The sequence below is a fragment of the Miniopterus schreibersii genome, assembly GCF_964146895.1.
Source record: "Miniopterus schreibersii genome assembly, chromosome: 12".
Taxonomy (NCBI): domain Eukaryota; kingdom Metazoa; phylum Chordata; class Mammalia; order Chiroptera; family Miniopteridae; genus Miniopterus; species Miniopterus schreibersii.
In genome coordinates this window covers 71,207,977-71,229,797 of record NC_138112.1, presented here as the reverse complement: position 1 = coordinate 71,229,797, position 21,821 = coordinate 71,207,977, and the positions used below count along the sequence as shown (strand labels likewise).

The window sequence follows — 21,821 nt, the reverse complement described above, 5'->3', positions numbered from 1 at the left end:
TGCCCACCTCACCTCCCATGAGCCCAGTCGCCCCCCGCCCCCGCCAGCACCCACCTTGGCCTCGCCCAGCTCCTGAAGGTGCTGTGCAGCCTTCACCCCGGCTTCTCCCCTGGGCTGAGAGAGTGGCTTCACCCTCCCCAGGCCACAAGTGGCCCAAGGCCCAGGCTGTGCCACCCAAAGCCTCCCAGGAAGCCCGGCATGTGCGAGAGCCATGGGGGTGGGCATGGAAGGAGCGTGTGAAGGGACAGTGGGACCCGGACGGCCCAGGGATGAGGCATAAGGGTCTTGGGTCAGACTGTCACCTCCATCACTCACCGGTGTGCCTGGCTGCTATGAATACGTGTCACTAGCTCAGAGTGGACCGCCCAGGCCACCCCATCTCAGGAGGCCCCTCCCTGGTCACCGTCTCAGCTCCCTGTCTCCTGGTGTCAACAGTCGAGTGTCTCGCCTGCCTCCCCCGCCGGACCGCCAGCCCCAGGAGGGGACGTGTGTCTGTTTTATCCGCTAACGTGCACACAGCCACCATCCACCGCCACCCTGGCCCCGTCAGGCAGGCAGGCAGCGCTCCAAACGTCCCCGTGGGAATCCCGACTCCACACTGCGGGGGACAGCAGTGGGTCCCCGGGAAGGGCTAGCGTGGCTAGTTCCGTGCAGACAGACCTCTGCGGCGTCCCGGGAGGAGGGGTCAGGAGCCTGCCCAGGGGTTTGTGGAAGACCTGGAGTCACTCGTGTCTGCTGGAACCACAGGAGAACAGCTCTGAAAGCATGAGATCAAGCGTGTCCCAGGGGATGTCTGCAGATCCCCTGGTCCAGCAGGCGGAGCCATCGGCCCGCAGGCAGCGCGTGGGGCTCCTGCCAGCACCTTCCAGCATCCTCACACCCACCCGGCCCAGGCTCCCGGGCCACTTCCTGGGTGGGGCTCGGCCAGCAGCTAAGCGGCAATGGCACACCTGCCGGCCGCGCGCCCTTCGGCCCACTTTCTGCGCAGGTGACTCAGCAGAGACGGGGACAGGCAGAGCCCAGGCCGCCTGACCTGAAAGACACCGTCCGGTTTTCTCCTTTCCTTCCTCCTGCTGATGGCCACCAGGCGACACGGACGTCGCCCTCGGGAACCCGGCCAACCATTCCCAGCCTGGGCGTGCGCAGCAGAATCACCAGGGGTGCGTCTGGTCCTACACCCAGGCTCCTAACGGAAGCCCAGGGCTGGCAGAACCCACCCGGCGTCTCCAGGAGCGACCTCTGAGGGGCTCGAAGGTCGCTCGTTTTAACGTACAATTACATTGCGCGGGGGCTGCCTCGGAGCCCGCACGTCAAAGAGGAAATGGGGAAAGAGGGAGACCTGCTGGGTTCCTGCCCGATGCTCCTGGTCCAGGGACAGGAACCAGGCCTGGGAAGGCCCAAGTGCACCCGGGCCGGGACAGTGACAACGGTGACACTTGCTGAGCTGGTGCCATGTGCAGGGCTAGGCCAGGCATGTCACACATACTAACTCATCTAACCCTCACTAGCTTGCCCTGCCGGTTTGCCTCAGTGGTTAGAGCGTCGGCCTGCGGGCTAAAGGGTCCGGGGCTCGATTCTGGCCAAGGGCAGGTTTCATCCCCAGCCCAGTCAGGGCACGTGCAGGAGGCAACCGACCGATGTGTCTCTCTCGCAGCGACGTTTCTCTCTCTCTCTCCCCCACTCGCTCTGGGAAGCAATGGAAAAAATACCCTCAAGTGAAGATTAAATAAAAGGCAGCCCTACGGAAAGTAGCCTCACAGGGCGAGCGGCCCCCAGGTTCCTTCCTGGGCAGGCGTGGGGGGTGCTCCCGCCCAGGCCTGGCCTGTAGCTTCCTCGGTGGAAGGGTAACAGCCCCGCCCTTTGTTCGTGCGTCCAGGTTCACACACCTTTGAGAGCCAGAAGGAACACCCTGGAGGGCCCCCCTCTGAGAGCCCAGAACCTCTGATCCAGGCCCGGCCTTGCTTTCTCCGGTCTTCCTGGGCCCCCTCCTTAGTCTCCAATGTGTAGCTGCAGCGGCAAAACTGTCCTCCAGAGCACTGGAGACCTTGCTGCCGGCACGTCATCGGCTTGGCGCAGACGTTTCTCACGTGGACAGGCCGGGCTGTTCACAGAGAAGCCGTGGCCAGTCCCGGCCCGGCTGCACCTCAGACGGCCGGGCACTGCTGCCGTAATGGGCGAGCCCCTGCTTCTCCGGGCTGTCCGCTCACGAGAAACCTGTGCACGTTGGGCTATGGTTTCAATCCCAGAGCAAGTGGGGTGCAGGGAGGTGCCGCTCCGCTGGGTGCCAGGCAGAGGAGCCAGTGCGCACGTGGGAGCTTTTAAAAGTCCTATGGCCAGACCCCAGCCAGACCCCCAAATCCTGATTCACTGAGTCTGGGGTGGTTCCCTGGGTGATTCTAATACGGGTGGCCCAGGGCTGAGAAGCTCGGGTGCAGCTCCCGTCTGAACCGAGGGGCTTCTCCGGGCTGAAGGTTTTGGGGTTTTTCTGTGTTTTTTATTTTATTTTTTATTGACTTTTAGAGAGAGGAAGGGAGAGAAACATCGATTTGTTGTTCCACTTATTTATGTATCATTGGTTGCTTCTTGTATGTGCCCTGACTGTGGATCGAACCCGCAACCTCGGTGCATCGGGACGACTCTCTAACCAACTAAGCTGCCTGGCCAGGGCCCCAGGGCTGCCGGTTTTGAAGAGATAAGGAACTGGGGGGACCTCTGCAGACCCTGCATCGTCCCCAGCAGAGCCTGTCTCTGTCCTCCAGCAAGGGGGAGCCCCACCTCTGCCACTTGCTCCCTCTGTGACCCTGAGAAAGTTCATCCACGTGCCTCAGTTTCCGTATCTGTGGACTGGGGACACTAGCGTACCCACCATTTCTCGCCCCGGTGGGAGTGTGGGGTACACGTTGCGGCCGCCGCCAGTCCTGGTGCTGGCTAACGTTACCGCGTGCAGCTCTGCAGCACCCTGACGTCTCCTGCCTTCCAGAAGATCCTCCTCTCCCAGGATGACGGGGTGCACAGAAACGGAAACGCAACACTTCCTCCCCTTTAAGGGAGGACACTCCTTCACCGTCAAACCCAAACCTTGACACCAAAATGCACATTTCATCTGATAAGCAATGTTTTCCTTGAGAGAACTTACCAAATCTCTGAAAAGAGAACACGTTCTTCTGCAGGCCGGCCGGAGGCTGAATCTGGATGCCAAGCCGCGACAGCCAGTCCCTCCCACGCGCCCGGGCCCTCGGGACAGCCCCGCGCGGCCCCGCCACCCCGGCAGGCCCGCCTCGGGCGCCGCTGCAGACCAGGCCCCCGAGGAGTCGCCTCTGGCAGCAAAGGAGCCTGAATCCTCCCTCGCCAGGCAGCCAAGGCCTCACAAGGTCCCACTGCTGCCCTCACTCCTCACTCCATCCCTCCCGAACCTCAGCCAGAGGGCAGCAGATGCCAGGAGCGTCGGAAATGGAGCCCAGCGGGGGGGTGTGACGACAGGTCGCCCTCAGGTGTAGGCGCAGGATCCAGTGCCAGGGCGTGGTAATGAGACCAAGAGTTCCTCCTGAAGTCACCAGCCATCCCATGGGCTGGGACCCTTGCCTGGAGCCCAGCCACACGCTCTCCCAGCCCCCCGCCCCCCAAAACCCGGCGCCTCCCCTCCCCCTCCTTGAACCGAGTCACCATGAGTCCTGCCATTTTCACTCAGCATTACTCAGAGCTCCCTCCTGGATCCATTTCCTTCGCCACCACAGTGGTCACGGGTCACTGCCAGGCCTTGGTGCCCGTCCCACAAGCCAGGCGTGGCCGGGCTGCAGACGCTCCCAGAATCTCACCAAATCCTTCTGCTTATCCCCCGAGGAGGTGAGCTCCTTGCTCACAAGGACGATGCCCTCATAAGCTTCTGGGTCCTGCACTAAGCCTGGCCCGGTGCCCCACGCGGGACAAAGTGACAACCATCTTCCTGACCTGGGCTGGTGGAGCCCAGCGCTGTGGGTCTGCATGGACCTCGGCGGGCCCTCGGCCTGGCCCTGGAGCCCACCTGCCGGGGCTGCTGTCCAACTCTGCCCCTTTCAACCCTGTGGCCTTGGATGCAGCGGCCTCACCTCTCTCTGCTCCTCATCCTCTTTGTCTGCAAAATGGGCAAGACAATGGTGGGTAAAGCGCTTAGAAACCTGAGGGACGCAGAACAAATAAATCACAAAAACAAGGTCAAGTCTGTGTAAATGAATGAATGGAAGAATGGGTGGGTGGGTGGGTGGGTGGGTGGGTGGACGGGTGGGCGAATGTTGGGAAAGACAGTCTGGCCAGCTGATTTCTCAGACAAGCTCTGCTTGTGAAAAATATTTGGAAACACAGGAAACCAAATTCCAGCCACACAGTCATGATGTCCGGAGGCCAAGCTGGGGCCCTGCTTAGGGACAAGGCCTGGCACAGCAGGAGCTCATGCTGGGAACTGAGCGAACTTGAGGACAGAGTGGCAAGTGGGAAGTGGAGGGGACTTGGCAGAGGAGGTCCTGTGAGGTCCGTTCACAGGTCACTGCCTCGCGGCCCACCCGGAGGCCTCTCCCACCCTGCAAGCTGTCCGGCTCTGCCCACGTGGCCAGGCTGCGCCCAGGCTCCGCCCCCTCCGTCACCACCTGCCACCCAGGGCTCGCTGCAAGCCAGGCCCTGTGCCCGCACGTTACAAAATTTATCACATGTGATCCCGAAAGTAATCCCTCTGTGTTAGTCAGGGCTCCAGAGAACAGAGCCAGTGGCACCCCTGTGGGTACACAGAAAGGTGCGTTAGGGCTACGCTAATGTGGAGGCCGTCTCACCATCTGCCCCCTGCAAGCCGGAGACCCCGGAAAGCATAAATCCCGTCCAAAAGTGAAGGCCCCAGAACCAGGAAAGCCCCTGGTACAAATCCCAATCTAAATGGAAAGGCCCAGGATCCAGGAGCACCCAGTCTAAGGCCAGGAGCAGATGGGTGTCCTAGCTCAAGCAGAGAAAACATGCTCAGGTGTCGGGAGAAAAACACTGTCCTCTCTCCTTCTAGGCGGTCTAAAGATTAAACTGACCCGAGACAGATTAACAGAAGAACAACAACATTTAATCACAAACGCACGAGGGCCCCATAAGATTATGAGGCCCACAGGCAGCCAGGCAGCTGAGGCCTCTATGCCCCTGCGCCGAGGAGAAGGGACAGGGCTGGGACGTCAAAGGGAGGGAGGCGATCAACAGGGCGGCGGAGGAGCCACTGTGGGCCCTGCGCACCGGGCCCTGCGGAGACAGGGGACAGAGAGGAGAGTCGGCCCGCTGGGCCCGCTGTTTCTCCCCAGCTCACCACGCCGCTCGCCCCATCTCTCTGCGAACAGCTCTCCTCCTGCTCCAGGCCCTCTATCTAAATTCTTTTAGGCAGTTAAGGGAAAGATAAAGAAAAGCTTCCCGAGTCTGCTGTTTCTTAAAAATAATCAGCCAAAGATAATCCTCAGGCCAAAGAGACACATTTCAGACACATGTGAGCAGGGACAAGGGGGACCATCTATACTCCGTCTAAAAACTCAAGGGCTCATCTCTCAGAGTCGTCCTCACAACATGCCCAGAAATAATGAAGTTTAACCATGTAATCCCCATAATAACCTACTCTATTACCTGTCGTGTTACAAATGAGGAAACTACACCATGGGTGAACCTCAGAACGCCATGCTATGTGAAAGAAGCCAGACACGAAAGGCCACGTACGAACTGTCCAGGACAGGCAAACCCATACAGACCCAAAGTCGATTCGTGGTTGCTTACGCCTGGAAGGGTCAGGGGCCAATGGCAAGTGACTGTTGATGGCAAAGGGTTCTTTTGGGGCCATGAAAATGTTCTAAAATTGTGGTGATCACGGCCCATCTGTGTAAATGTACTAAAAATCATTCAAGTATATACTTTAAAAAAGACACACTTGGTAAAAAAATTTTTTTCAGCTCAGTTTATACAAGGATCCACAACCTAGCCCGGGCCAGTGTGGCTCAGTTGGTTGGAGTGTTGTCCCGGACACCAATAGGTGGCAGGTTCGATTCCTGGTCAGGTCACATACCTCGGTTTCGGGTTTGGTCCCTGGTCTGCAGGAGGCAAACCTATTGATGTTTCTCGTTTCTCTCTCACACCTATGTTTCTCTCCTACCCACCCTCCCCCCGTCTCTCTAAAAAATCAGTAAAAATCTTTGAAAGAAAATAGGCAAAGTGTATGAGTACTATACTTAAAAAGAAATACAAGTCCTTCAAATTTATGAAGACACCCAGCCTTACTCATAATAAAAGAAATGCAAATTAAAACTGGACAAGAATATAGCATTTTTCAGTTCCCAAACTGGGGGAAATCCAACATTTTGACACACGTTTCTGGTGAGGCCCTGTGGAGCTGTGTAAGTGTGCTCATACCTGTGGCGGGAGAGGGACAATCTCACGGACCGTGTGAGGGGTAATTTTATGTGTCAGCTTGACTGCGCCACAGGGCTGTGGGGGGAACAGCTATTTAGTCAACTATGATTCTGGGGGGGGGGGTGAAGGTGTTTCTAGGTGAGATTAACATTTGAATCAGCAAACTAAGTAAAGCGGATCGCCCTCTCTAATGCAGGTGGGCCTGGTCCAATCAGGTGAAGACATGAACAGAACAAAAGGGCTGCCACTCCCCTGAGTAAGAGGAAACTCCTCCTGCCTAACTTGGAACTGGGACATTGATTCTCCCCTCCCCCCACCCTTTTTGGACTCAAACTGAAATACTGGTTCTTCCTGGGTCTTTAACCTATCAGACTTCACACTGGAATTATCCCATCAGCTCTCCTGGGTTTCCAGCTTGCCCACTGCAGGTTTTGGGACTTGTCAGCTTCCATACTGCATGAGCCAATCCCTTATAATAAATTATATTATATTTAAAATTATATATATCCATCCAATACCCTAATGGTTCTGTTTCTCTGGAGACCCATAACTAATACAAATACAAAGGGCAATTTGGTAACAGACATCCACACGGTGCACACACATGGCCTTGACCCAGCAATCACAATGCTGAGAATCCACCCTACGGGGAGGCTTGCAGGTGAACAACTGACCTTTATGCAGATATTCGTTGCAACAATGTTTATAGAGCAAAAGACAGCAAACACCTAAGTGTCACAGAGGACAAATAAGCTGTGGTAAAATAAACCATACGACAGAACACTGTACCCTCAAACAACATAGGAAAAAATTTAAATAGGAGTGACAAGAAAACAGCACCAAGACAGCCCTGGCTGGTGTGGCTCAGCTGGTTGGAGCATCACCCCGTACGCCAAAAAGCGGTGGGTTCGATTCCCGGTCAGCGCACGTACCCAGGTCGTGGGTTCAATCCCCTGCCGGGGCACCTTTGTGAGGCAACTGATGTGTTCCTCTCTCACATCAATGTTTCTTTCTCTCTCTCTGCCTTCCTCTCTCTAAAATCAATTAAAAAAAAAAAAGTTACCACACATTTGGCGGCTTAAAACAAAATAGCACCAAGACATATAAGCAAAATTTTAAAAAGGCAAACAGGGCAGGGGGCTAGACTAAGCTGCTTTTTACATGAACCAGAAGGAAATATACATATATACTCATCTTTGCTTGTATTTTCATAAGGAAATTCTGCAAGGAAAACCCAAGAGACTAGTCAGAGTGGTTACCTGTGTGTCCGTTGGGGCAGAGGTGAGAGTAAAACTTTTCCCTACTTTTTTTTCACGTGCCCCAGTTATGAAACACTCTGGCCACCAACACAGCCATCAAGCGACGATGAAGGAGGGACCGTGCGCCTGCTTTGCCCCGGAGGACGTGAGAGCAACACCACCAGCCAGGCACTGCCTCGCTCGCCCGGGTGCTCCGCAGACTGATTTGCTATTTGAACCATAGTGAAGATTCCCCCGCCCACCTGCAGCGTTACCTGTTGGTGGCCCTCGGAGAAACCAGCCCCCAGCGGGTGGCATCTCCTCTGGTCATTACTGGGCGTCCCCGACCTAGGGCAGGTGCGGTGCACAGCAGCAGGGGCTGGAGAAACACATTTGGGACAAACGGTTAACTGGAGGAACTGGAGACAAAGGATCAAGAAACAACAGAGAATGTCTGGCATAGGTGCCCGTGGCTGAGCAAGTCATTTCCAAAACGCTGCTGGCGAAGGGGCTGGGGGACAAGTCCCAGGACTCTATACACAACTCGATCTGTTCTGAGTAAAAGAGATCCCTAAAATAAAACTGTGGGGGCGGGTATAAAAATAAAACTGTGTGTGTATATATAGTGCTCCAAAAAATGTATACACACACTTTGAATAATTATAAAGGCAGTATTTATTAAAACATATTTCATTTTCAAAACTGAGCTATCAGTTGTTAAAGTGTGTATACATTTTTGGGGGGACACCAAAGTGTGATGTAAAATGTGGAAGAGTCTCGAATACGCAGCCGACTAAGAGTCGTGGTTACCTGCGGGGGGGGGTTGGGGGGGCGGGAGAAAGTGGGGGGGCTGCTGACTAGTTTCTATTGACTCGGCCCGGGAACGCACTTATTTCCCTGGGAAAAGCTACTCACATCCGGTGGAGAAACAGAACCAACCGCTCTGGGACCGCGCGGCTTCCACGCCGCGAACACGCGCCACGCGCGTCCGGACGCGCCACGGGCACGGAGACCGGAGGAAACGCAGCGAGCGCCGCCAGCCGCGGAGGTGTCGGGCAGTTTGTAAAAGCTTTTCCCTGTACCTCCAGCGTTTCCTCTTTTCCCACAGTGACTGCGCCGTCATTGCGTAATGTTAGGGCTTAAAAAAGAGGCGCCCAAGCAGCCAGCTGGGAGGCCAACTCCAGCTCCAGCCCCTGGGGGCGCTGGCGACCGGCCGGGGTGGGGGTGGGGGTGGGGGTGGGGGTGGGGGCCGCGGGGTGGGGGTGGGGGCGGGGGCCGCGGGGTGGGGTGGACCGAGGGCGCCCGGCCCAGGAAGGCGCCCCGCTCGGCGCGTGGAGGGCGCTCTGGGCGGGCGCGGGGTCTCCCCGGCGCGCACGCCCCACCCCCACCCTCCCCACCCGCGGCCCCGAGTCGCGCCGCGCGCGCCGGTCCCGCCCACCGTCTAGCTCCGCCCCGCGCCCCGCCCCGTCGACCTTGACCCGCGGCGACCTCCCGGGGCGCCCTCTCGCGCGCGCTGGGACGGTGATGGGGGGGCAGGGGGACAAGTGCGTCGCGCGGTCTGCCACCCCTCCCACCCTATCAACTCCTAGCGCGCAAAACAGGGGCTCTAGGGGAGCCTGGGACGCAAATGAGGCTGCGGGTGGGCGCCGAGAGGAGCCAGGGCGAGCGGGAGAGCGGAGGAAGCCGGGGTGTGCGTGGGGGGCGGGCATTCGGACTCCCGCCCGCACCTCGCGCGCCTCCAGCCACCCCCCGCGGCAGGACCCGCGCCTGCGCACAGCGCCCGGGACCTCGGTCGCGCCCCGGGCACCAGCCGCTCCCCGGGCCTGGGTCGGGCACCCCCGCTGGCACCCAGGCCGGCAGGGGTAGGGCTGCAGCGCCGGGGTCGCCCGCCGAGCTCCCCGCGGGAGAAACACGAATTCAAAGGAGCTGGACCCTTGGGCGTTTTTAAAATGCAACCGCTCGGGCAGCTGCCCCAGCCCCCGGGCCGCCCATCCCGGCCCGCCGCCCCCACCTCCCCGCGGACCCGCTGTCACTTCCTCTCCCGCACCCCACCCCAGCCCCGAAATTCCCCAGGCTCCTCTCTCCTCCCTCCGAAAGCAAGTGACCTCAAGGAAACAATTAACTTATCTGGCGGCCAGTTCGGGCCCAGCCGACGCCCCTTCCTTAACTTTCCACCGGTTTTGGCGAGCTGGCCGGGTTCGGGTCATCAGAAACGGACTCCACCTCCGGTCCGCATCCGGAGTGGGGCGGGGAGGCCCCTCGCATCGACCAAAGGCCCGCGCCCTGGAACTGGGCCTGCGGGAGGACCCCGAGGACGGGACTGTCAGGCTGTCTGGGGTCATCTGGTGAGGCTTCTTGTCGCAGGCGGGGTCTGAGTTGACCCTCGAAGGCTAAGCATGAATTTTCCAGGTGAGAAAGGAGACAGCAATTGGGTAATGTTTCAGGGTCAAGGTCATTGTGGGAGCCCCAACCCTCCCCACCCCCGTCCCCCCACCCTGACCTCCCCCCACAGGTGGATCAGGGCTGGTGAGTGAAGGAGCTGAGGGCACTGGCCGGAGGAGGGATGGATAAACAAAACCGCCATCGGCCCATACAATGGGGTGCTATTCAGCCTTAAAAAGGAATGAAGCCCTGACAGGCTGCACCCTGGATGAGCCCTGAAAACACTGTGCTCCCTGAAAGAAGCCGGGACACATACTGTAGGACTCCATTCATAGGGACTGTCCAGAATAGGGAAATCCATAGAGACAGAGCAGGCTGGTGGCTGCTCGGAGGGGGGTAGATGGAGGGAGTGACTGTTCATGGGGACGGGGTTTCTTTTAGGGGAACATGTTTGGGGAAACTGTTCTGGGGTTAGATTGTGATGATGGTTACACAGCCTTATGTATATACTAAAAACCACAGATTGGTACACTTTTAAAGGCTGGGTTTCACGGCATGCATGAGTCACATCCTAGCAGATTTTTTAAAGGGAGGAGGGCTGTGGGCAGAGCCCCACATGGACCCGGCACCATCTGGTTATTACCCCATTTTGCAATAGAGGAAAGTTTATCTGCTCCGGCTTCACAGCTGGGCAGGGCTGCAGCTGAACCGAAAGCTAGATGCGCTCTGAGCATCGGGAAAGGGTCCTGGTTTACCCCGTTGCCCTTCCTGGCATTTAGCACACAGCTAGGCACGAAGACCAGAGGGGAGAGGGAAGGCATTTCACATAGAGGAACAGCAAGAACAGGTGCCCAGAGGCCCCAGGGTCCAGGCTGGCCTGGCCACGGCTGTGGGCCAGCTAAGACTCGACTTCAAGGCACACCCAGTGAGCTGTCGCCTGCTCTATGCCCGGCATGCTGCTTGGTTCGCTCCAAGAAGCTCAGGTGGGCTGTGGCTGGGCTAGTGGGCCTCAGAGGTGACTGGGATCTGAAGAGGTCACGATGCTGACCTTTGAACTACTCTGACCTTTTCGAAAAGCCTTAAAGGGGTTCCACATTCATCTGCCAGGCCGGGCTCTTTGCTCTTGGCTGGCTTCTGTGGGTCTTAGCAGTCGCGGCCCTGCTCCCGAGGGAGGAATCTGTTCGAGGAATGCTCTCCAGCCGGCAGTCGTGCCCGTTTCTGATTAACAAGGAAATAAGTTTTTCTTTCATTGAATTTTACTGTTTATAGACAAAAGCTTTTAAAACATGGTCTCCGCAGAGAAAAAGTAATCCTAGCTAACGCTCCTGCGGCACCTACTGTGTACTTGGTAACGCGCTGAGCACCTCCCGTCCGCACTCTGGTTATCTTCCTCGAGACTCTCCAAGGCAGCGCCTATCATGCTGCCATTTTACAGGGGAGGAAACTGAGGCACCGAGAGGTTAAGATCACTCAGCTGGTCAGCGACAAAGTCAGGATTTGAACCCAGGCCACCTGGCTCTGGAGTTCCCATCCCTAAGCAACCAGAATTACTGCTTCTCCTAATCAATAAAAAAGGGTGGTGAAAGTTGCTCATGAATCCCCTCGCTCAAGAACCTCATTTTAGGACATACCTTTTTTTATTCAAATACCATTCCGATCACTCATGGTCCAAGAACATGCAAATAATAAAGCAAAAAATAAAATCAGATGTGAAAGATTGATCGGTCTTCAAACATGTAGCCAATGACGCCACTCTTGCCTATGACCTCGCCGACATAACACCTCCGTGGCCACCGGGCCATTAGCAGAGCTTCCTTAGCTGTTTGAAGCCACCAGCTTGAGTACCAGGGACTAGTTTTCTCAAGCTCTGAATACCTGTAGGGATCTCAGCAGCGGTTGGAGGGACCAGCTCAACCTTGGCATAATGCCGAAACCTGGGCAATCGAGACTTGGAGTAAGTCACAGCTGCGTTTACCAGGGCCAGGGCCTTCTCCACAAGGTCACAGACAAATTGGGCCGTGGTTCTAGGATGGAAAGTCCATGGCCTCCAATGGCTGGCAGAAACCTCATTTATTTACCTGAGGAAACTGAGGCCAAGGTGGGGGTGCAAGGCGTCCATGCAGCCAGTGTACTGGGATGCTGCCTCAGGAAGGCAAATGTCTGCCTACCTTCCCTGTCTCTAAAATGGTCCAAGAAGGTGCTGGATACTTCAGGGTGCAGAGGAAGCCAGATAGGGTCCTTGCCCTGGAGGGGAGGAACAGTGAGGAGGAGGGAGAGGAGATGGGGTGCACAGGCCTCTTTTCCCACTCCTGCCCAAGGTATTGCCACCTCCCAGGCTTGGGACACTCTCCCTGCCTCTCCCCTGCCCCAGCCTGTTCCCCTCCTCCCAACTGTGCTGTCTCCCCAGGTAATCCCACTGTCTCAGTGTCATCACCTCCACTTCACCTGATGGCCCACTCAATGCCCCACTCAACTTTCAATCATTTTTTTAAAAAATATGTTTTTATTGACTTTAGAGAGAGAGGAAAGGAAAGGGAGATGGAGGGAAACATCAACGTGAGAGAAAAACATCGATCGGCTGCCTCCTGCATGCCCCCTACTGGGGATCCAGCCCACAACCTGGGCATGGGCCCTGACCCAGAAATCGAACCAGTGACTGTTTGGTGCATGGGGTGACGCTCAACTAACTGAGCCACACCGGCCAGGGCTCAATCATTTTTAATTTTAAAAACTGAGGCCTAACACACAGGTAGCAAAGAACGTCACCTGCATAACCTTAGGCGTATAGGGCCCTTTCATGGGCGGCTCAGTCAGTATCCGTCACCGCCGTCAATGTGCATCATTTACGTTATTGAACAAACAGTACATATACTTTCCGTGTGCTTGTTTGCTGTCTTTCGCCTAATAAGACCTGCAAGATCCATCCATGTTGTGTGTGTCTTGCTGCTTACTATTAATTATTACACTGTAGGGAGAAACTGCTGTTTATTGATCTATTCTACTGTTGATGGACATTGGGTTGTTCTCTGGGTTTTGTCAATTTGAATGAATCTTCTGTAAACATCCCTGTATGAGTCTTTGTGTGGACATAAGCTCTCGTTTCCCTGTGGTGTGTACCCGGGGGGTAGGCTTACTGGGTCAGAGGGGAGCCTATTCAATGAAGAATACATTTATTTGCATTGTTGCTTGGAGTTCCTTTCACTGCCACCTCCCCTGGCTGCCTTCGGGTTGCTTGCATCTATATTACCTCACCGTGTCCTCACCAAACCCCGGGGATGCTGGTTGAGCAAATATTACTAGCAAATATTATCACTCCCCTGATGTGGAGCAGCCACCACTTCCTCGCTGCCTACAGGGGTTCAAGGTTCGAGTTCAGAGGGGCTCGAAGCTCTGGAGAGGAGAGGGTAGCTCGGAGCTCTGAGATGACAAAATTGTTTCCTATGGGAAATGGCAGCCGAGTTCCAAAAAGTCTCACACACTTTTGGATCAGAACCTGCTGGGAGCTGCCAGCAAGAAAGAGGCTGGCAAGAGAGAGCATGCTCAGCTGTGCTCTTGGCAGGCAAAGAGGGCTTTACAAGTTTTATGTGGCATTGTTCCCCCACTTTAGGTTGGACAATGGTGTTGCAGTTATGTTTGTTTAAAAAGAATCCCTATCTCGTACAAATTTGTTCTCAAGGACTTGGGGACAAAAACAGTAGGGTTTCTGGGTTGGCTTTAAAGAAGTTATTGGGGGGGGGGGGCAGGTGCACAAACACCTTGGCCCTCGCTTTATACCTGTTGAACCTGAGTTTTGATGATATAGGACTTTATTATACTACTATACTAGTATATTATTATGCTATTCTCATTAATTTTTTATATGTTTAAATTTTTTCAAAGATATTTTTAGAGTAAAAAGGGGGAAATCTCTTAGTGATAATAAAAATTTTAGTACTTGCACTTTTTTTTTTTTAAAGAGGTTTCCTTATAGCCACAATAAGCAGCTGTTCAAGTATGTTTGTTTCAAACTGGGGAAGAATTTGAAGAAGAAAAAAAGTTTAATATTTCTTTCCTTTCTGAGGCTGACTTTGGGATATTTTTGGGTCCAGAGGGAACTCAAAATAGGACGCGGCTCACAGCTCCCCAGGGGCCTAGTTCTTCTGCTGGGCCAAGCCACCTGGGGACCTGCAGTCCCAGGTTGCCGAGCTGGAGAGGACACCGAGGCCTCCAGGGCGCGGCTGGAACTGCCGCCGCCCCAGAGCTGGGCCACTGGAGCACAGGTGAGTCTGGCGCCTGTGGGTGGGGCGGCGGCGCCCTGACCCACCGCGGGCCCTGCCCCTGCCACCGCCCGGCCTGCAGGTGGCAATGAGGCAGCGCTCAGGGAGGGGTGCGTGGTCAAGGCCAAAGAGCCCAGGGAACAGACCGGGCCCCGGGCCAATCCCAGTGGGGCGCATGACAGAGCATGGAGCGAGGGAGAAAATGACCTTGGGACAGACAGCCAGGTTTCCAGGGAGAAGAAGGAAGGGCATCTGAAATTAGGGCGACAGTCTAGCTTCGGAGGCACAAACCAGGGAGGCCCAAGTGCAGGAGGAGGCACGCAGGTGACCCTGGAGAGGCCAGGGCGGGTGCGGTGCTCTGGCCCAGATCAATCTGCCTTCTTGGGCCGCAAAATCTGCGGGGGGGAGGGGGACCAACTTCTAACTGCAAAAAAATGCAAATTAAAATAAGGAGGGGGATACCTGCGGCCACCTTTAGGATTGGTGAAGACTTAAAAACGGGGTAATGACATCCAGCGCTGGTGAGCTCCTGGGGACAAGGGCGCGCTCCCACGCGTGGGTGGTAGAAAGCTTTTCTGGAGGGCAGCTCGGCACCAAAAGGTCACCTAAATGTCTCACGTGCCTGCCCTTTAACCCGGTTGCTTCATTTCTAGGGATTTACAGAGAGAAGCCGGCAGCTTATTTACTCCCGCAGCGGGGGAGGGGGGAGGGGCTCGATGCGCGCGCGGCGGGGGAAAGGCCGGGAGGGACGCGGTCACCCCCGAGCCTCGACAGGAGCTCTGCGCGCGACAGCGGCCAGGCGCGAGCCAAAGTCTTACCAAGGGCGCACAGCCCATGACTCAGTTGAAAACAGCCTGGACAGTGCGCACCAGGGGTTAAGTGCCGGCGGCGGCGGCGGCAGCGGCGGCGGCGGGGGCGGGGGCGGGGGCGGGAGCGCCGAGGACTTTCGTTTTCTCTTCCGAATCCTTGCGCCGTGGCGACCACATCACTCCGGCCGAAAGCCAGAGGCAGGCGCGGGTTCCCAGAGCAGGGAAGAGACTGGCCCTCGGGGGAGCCGAGGCTGGGCCGTAGGCAGGTGCTTTTATGCAGCACCTGCTGTGGGCAGGCCCGCCGCCTTGGGCCCGGGAACAGTGCGGGCCAAGGGGGGCTCGCCCCGCGGGGAGGGCGCACCCGGAGCCGCGCGCGCTCTTCCCCCGCGACCCCCGCGGCGCCGGCGGCCTTGGGCCCAGACCCCTGGGATGCGCCCGCGCGCAGCTTCCACCGCCGGCCCCTCTCCCGAGCTCAGTCGCTGGCACAAGAGTCTCTCGGTCGCTCTGTCACCACTTCCAGCCATTTCTTTCCGGGCATTTAGTATGCTTTAGGCGCATGTTTAATTAGTTTATGAAACTTTACCCATCAAGGAAAGTATTTTTATCCCAGTTAGCTGAGGAGGGGGCTCAGAAGGGTCACTGGAATTCCCATTAGCGTGTTGGTCCCGCGAGCCACGCTGCACCAGCTGTCCCTCGGGGGATAAGGTCCGATTTGGGGCGTGGGCCCTGGAGTCAGCACTGGGGCCAATGTGGGATCCATCTTCTTAGTGATACTTACTCCCCGCCCCCCCCCCCGGCCTGGGATCAGCCATTTATAGCAGTGCCATGAGGATTACACAGGACAATGCCTCTAAAGGGCGCGCACGAGCTGGGCACCATCCTAAGCGCTTTTATGGGTATGGCCCTAATGAGTTGACCCATTTTTCAGAAAAGGAAACTGAGGCTCGTAGGGGGCGGAATCTTGCTCTAGGCCCCATGCTGGGAAGGCCGAGGTTACGAGCCCGAGGGAGAGCCTCAGTTTCCTCACCTGACCCGCTCCCCCGGGCGCCACGCCGAGGCCCCGCCCCCCGATGACCCGCCCTGTCCAGGCTCCGCCCTCGGCCCGCCCGGCGTCGGGAGTCGCCGCCCTCCTCGGTCTCAGCCAATCCGCGGGGGTCGGCGTCGGCTGCACTCGGCCTCGCCGGCGGCCCTCCAGCCCCCCGCGCCGGTCGCCGCTCGCTCACTCGGCTGCCGCCGCCGCTCCCGCCGCGCCTCCGTCCCCGGACTCGGTAAGGCCGGGCCGAGGCCCTGCCCCGCGGGGAGGCTGGCGGGCGCTGCCCTGCGGGCGGCGGTGGGCTCCAGGGCGGGGCGTGCGCGGGGACTGCCCTGGCCCGGACCTGGGCAGAGGGTGGGGGGCCGCCGTCGGAGCCGGGGCGCGGAGGGGAACCCTCAGTGTCCGTCTCGGATGGCGGGGTCAGTAGAGAACCCGAAACCGGAGCGGGGCAGGGACTCCCCAACCCCCGCAGTGGATGGGGTCTGGGGCTCCTCCCCGGGGTCGGTCTGCACGCAGGAGGGTCCCTTACTGCGGCGGGAGGGATGCTCAACCCGCCGGACTTGGCAAGACGCCGCCGGCCCGGGGCCAGTCGTGCACCAGCTTCCTTCCTCGCCCCGCCTCAGCCCCACTCCCGGGGAGTGGAATGGGTCTGGGGGTCCGCCCGAGGGTCGGTGGACCCGCAGGCAGGTACATTTCAGGGGATAGATGGAGGGATGCTTGGTTTTCCTGACTTGGGCAGGACAGCTCTGGCCTGTGGCCACTCGGGCCGCCGGCTTCCTTCACCATCACCCAACCCCACATTCTACGGAGTAGATTAGGTCTGGGGTACGAAAGTCCCCTGCAGGAGTTAGGGGACGTTCGGACCTCGGAACTCCGAGGAGCCCCAGCCCCCCCTCCCCCGCAGCCCCCGGCCCTCTCCCGCACTGCAGCCTGCAGGACACGCCCTTGGCGCGGGTACTCCACGCATGGCTACTGCAGACGCGGTCTGAGCGCCGGCGCTGGACGAGATAAGGGCGCTGGGCCCCGGTCCCCGCTTGCAATACCCCGCCCTCTCCCGTGCCACGCGGGGTTCAGAGCAGGTGGGTGCAAAGAACCTGCCCAAGGTCGCTGGACCCGGAGCTGCGGCGCGGGGCGGGGGTGGGGGCGTCAGGTGCCGAGGACCCACGCGGCCTGGGAGTTTGACGGGGGGCAAACCCCTAACCCCAGCTTCTTCCTCCAGGCAGCCAGCAGCTACTTTCGTTTTGTTGGTTGGGCTGTGGGTCGGTGTCTCTATAATGTAAATAGTGGTTGGCTTTCTTTAATGACGAGAGAACAAAGATGACGGCTGATCTCTCTCTCTTTTTTTTTTTTAACTCCGAAAGTTAAAAAAATAAAAATAAAAAAATCCCAAGTAATTCACCAGGTTGAATACAGAACAGATTTAATATTCCCAAACCGGGACAGGCTTTCAGCCCCTCAGAGCTTCGTGTATTAAAATAGCCCAGGGCAGATTTTAGTAGGAAACCGGTAACTTTGTGCATTGCCGAATAAAATGAGAATCAGGTTAACCTTTTGAAACTTGTATTTTGTTACACCATTTTCTTTGCACAGGTGTCCGGTTTCTGGCCATTCCAGACATTCGAGCATACTTATTTCCTTAAAAACCATAAACCAATTGAATAAAAAATGGCCGAACGCACTGCTTTTTTTGTTTACGCGGCAAGCATCGCCCTCCCCTCCCCAAGTTACTGAAGGTGACTTGCAGTCCGTGAGGGGGGTATAGTGACGGGGACACGGGTGCTGATCGCGCTAGTGGTGGAGAGGAGGGGGCGTCTGGGCCCGTCGAGTCCGATTGGCCCTGAAGGTCGCTTTTAGGCCGGGCCCCGCGCGCCCGGGGGCTCGGTTTGCACGCAGACGCGCGGTTTCCTTCCCACGGCGCGAGGCTGCCCCGGACCTTGCGCGCCGCTCGCTCTCTGAACAGCTGTTTGAACGGGACGGAAACGGGGCGGTCGGGAGGAGCGCGCATAACTTTGTATCCGAGCGGCAGAGCCGGGCGAAAAGAACCTTTCAGAGTTTGTGCTGAAAACAGATGGCCTAACCCGGAGGCGATGGGAAGAAACCTGGCGTCGCTGCGCCCTTGGCCTTGGCTGGGCCCAGTCAGTGGTCACCGAGCGGTCAAGCGCGGGCCTCCCCGGAGCCCTGGGGCGAGGACCTGCGCTTATGCAACCCTGACCCTGTGTGTGTCCATTCATAGAAACACCGTTAATTAATTTTTCCTTGTGCGTCCCGGCGAGCCCCTCCCCGACGCGCTCCGGGCTCGTTGGGGCGCGGCGCTGCGTTTCTGGAGTGGGGTGTCACCCAGGCACGCTAAGCTCTGAACTGTCCCCGAGGCTGACCACGCAGGACTCGGCCCTCCCCACGAAGGGGCGCTGCGTTTCGCTCGCCGTCGCCTTGGTGGCATCGCGGGCGACGCGAGCCTGCCAGCTCCGGAAGGTCTCTAGAGGCGCGGCGGGTGGAACAGGATCTGAGCGCCCGGGGCATGCCAGGGCGGGGGCGGGGCTCGCGCTAACCTTTCCCCTACTTTTCTCAGCCGTCACGTGACTCGTGCGGCGGGGCGCGGGGGGGGGCGGGCGGAGGCGGGGCGCTTGGGGCGCTGTGGCTGGCGGAGGACCCCATCCAATCGCGCAATTAGACTGCGCGAGAGGCAAAGGCGGTGGGAAGGTGGGAGGCGGAGACGCGCCCGCGCCGGGCCCCGGAGCTCCTTCTGCACTTTGATCGGGAGCATTTTTTTTTTTTCTCTTCCCCCTTTGTTGGAAAAAATGTTTAGTCACTGTGCATGGTTATTATTGGCAGGCCAGACAGAGCTCTGTGGCCGGGGGGAGCCTGGACTTGAATTCCGGAAGAAGTGGTGCTTTTAAGAATAAAATTGCTCTCCAAGCTCGTATGTGCAAAGCGTGTTTCAGAGATACTCGCATGCTCTCCCGAGGCCTCTGCTTGCTTTGAGTGGCCCGAGCCGGGTCTTTTCTGTTTAAAGATAGTAAGATAAGCTCACGGTGTAAGGGGAGGGGGTGCAGAGGCGGCCCCCTCCCGCGGGCTCCCTCTCCAGAGCGCACCACTGTTAACAGTTTCTCTGATGAGTCTAGAAATAGTCCAGGCTGTACAGGGAGTGCTTAAAAAAACAACTGTTACTTAACACGAGGAAGGAACGCTTTCTGCTTTTGGTTTGTGATATTTTGTTACCATTTGTGAACTTCACCTTCTACCCCAAGCAAATATTAGGTTGATGTTGGCTTCCCAGCAGGCCCTGGGCGGAGGCCAGCTTGACCTGTTTGGGTGACTGGGAGGCTCAGGTTTAGGGAATATCCACCTTGTATATTGTGTGGATTATTTTTATGTCCTGGAAGTTGATGGTTGAAAGAAGTGGTGCTGAGTGAGGCCTGCCGCTCCCGGTTGTATGGCAGGTTGGGAAATAGGGTGGTTACTGCCCTCCTTCCAAAGGATTCTCGGCTAATTGTTGGACACCGAGTTCTTTAGGTAATAAGGGAAAGACTCTTCCATACTCTTTTTGTGGCCGTTCAGCCACCCAACCCAGAAACCTCAGGGCCATCCTGGGTTCTTCCCTCTCCTAAGCCCACCTGCGACTTCTGCTTCCAGAATGGCTCCTACACTCCCCTTGCTCCCCCTTTCCACGAGCCAGAGCCCCATTCAGATATTTGTCAACGGACTATAGGATGTTTAAGCAGCCTTTCTCTCCTGGTTGCTGCGGCCCCGCCCGAAGTGGTGGGGATCCTTTGGGGCACAGGAAGTTGGTGCCAGGGTAGCCAGAAGCAGAGGCAACTGTTGGCTCCCTCCTAACCCTGCACCTTGCTTTACCCTGTTACCGTGCTCAGGGACGTGTGGAGTGGAGACCACCAAGCTCATTCATTCCCCACGTCAAGGGGTCATTGGCCCTCCTGCTCCCGGCAGTCCTGGCTTCTTGTGGGGATCCCACGGCTCTCCATCCCCAGCCCACGCACAGCATTTCGCACCTTGTGTTCTCCTTTCTGTGTCTGGGGTTTCAAGGTGGGGGTTCATTTCCTCTCTTTAGAATCCTCGGCCCCTCATTTAAAAAGTAACACATCTTTGTGTTAAAAGCAAACACAAAGTACCCTTGCTTCTAAGACACTGTGCTCTGACTCAAACTTTGTTTTTATGAAAGAATTCCTTTCTAAAATTACGCGTTTCCCACGGATTCCCCGGGTGTCAGCTCCTCTACTGCCCTTAAAAAGGTTTATTTCGCACAGGTTGGGTTTCTGTCCACCTTCTCGAGCACACCTTGCGTGATGTGCGTACAGTGAGGTGCGCTGAAAATGAATCAGGAGGTGGCCCCCTGACACCTGTCGTCTGTCACACGGGTTTTATGAGGATCCGATCAGAGGCCAGATGTGAGGGTAGTTTTCAGGGCATGAAAGGGATACAGGTCCTCGCAAGCGGTGCGGCGGCTGCCGGCGGGTTTGATGGGTCGACGGTGTTCCGCAGTCCCCACGTCGGAACGTGCTGTGTGACAAGCTCGGTCGTACTTCTGGGTGCAAAGGTGAAGAATTCGTGGGAATTACAGGGCACCCCCCCGTGGTTTTATTCGTGACAACAGCATCCTGTGACCGGGAGAGATTCAGAGACCTCTGGGTGGGTGCACACCTCTCCCCGCAGTCACGATGGGGGGGTTCTTTACAAAAATGTGACCCTCAGTGACCTTCCCCCAGTTCTTGTGAAGATCTAATTTCCCAATTAATTTTGAATTTGCTTTATTTTTATAGACTCTCGGTAGGCAGAAGCCGCGCTGCTTTCCGAGGGCCATAGGAAAGTATGATTCAGAATTCCCTCTCGGACCTGCCTGACTCAGCATGTTCACCCGTCAGGGTAAATGGCTTAATTGGAGGGTATTTCAGTGCAGGGGGCAGCGCGCGGCCAGCGTGCCCAACGCAACCGTGGACGCTCAGCCGGGCAGCGAGGGGACGGCGGTTCCCTCCCGACACAGAAAGTGGGTTTTGAGCCTCACAGTCCTGTCTGTGGTGCCTCCATCAGGTTGGGGGAACAGCAGTTTGTAGTCGCTTGTGTCCACACTTCCCTGCAGAAACACCAGAGCACAGCCACGGAACATCAAGCCTGCACGTGGCCAACGACGTGGCCTCGGGGTGCACGGGGGATTCGTGGCCCGCACGTGGCCAACGATGTGGCCCTCGGGGTGCACGGGGGGATTTGTGGCCTGTACGTGGCCAACAGCATGGCCCTCGGGGGTGCACGGGGGGATTTGTGGCCTACACGTGGCCAACGGCATGGCCCTCGGGGTGCACGGGGGATTCATGGCCACACACGAGTGGAGAGGGGCCGTTTCGTTTCTTCTTTCTGTTACTGCTCGTTTTTGCCGCACCTGACTTCGCGCCCTAATCAGCAGAGCAGCAGGATGACTAAATACTGGGGAGCACGTAGGGGCTGGGGAGAAGTCAGGAGCCTTGCCACGCATGCAGGTGTCGGGGACCCCCCCCCCCCCCGGCTGGTGAGGCCCTTGCAGAGACCTTCCTAGGACCTTCCTTGAAAGGCTTTGGGGAGCAGTGCGGAGGCCAGCCTGGGTGCCACCTTGGTAGTCATGCATGGCAGGGGTGTGGTTTCCCCACGTGGGAGCCCGTCCTGGAGGGCAGAACCGGCCCAAGAGAAGCCTCCTGGGCACTGGCCACCCGCCTGGAGATGCTGT

The 21,821-nt window shown here is 57.4% G+C and overlaps 1 protein-coding gene across 2 annotated transcripts in view; it reads left to right on the top strand.

The window, feature by feature from the left end:
• Nucleotides 1–14,443: 14,443 nt before the first annotated feature.
• The window catches only part of CPT1A (carnitine palmitoyltransferase 1A), a 42,713-nt gene continuing 35,335 nt past the window's right edge, over nt 14,444–21,821 (top strand). The window contains exon 1 of one of the 2 annotated variants that reach the window (XM_081154988.1): nt 14,444–14,593. The gene's annotated coding sequence lies outside the window, so the exon portion shown is untranslated. Of the gene's footprint in view, nt 14,594–16,233; nt 16,347–21,821 lie in introns of those variants that run through there. The other variant, XM_081154991.1, reaches the window with a different exon arrangement.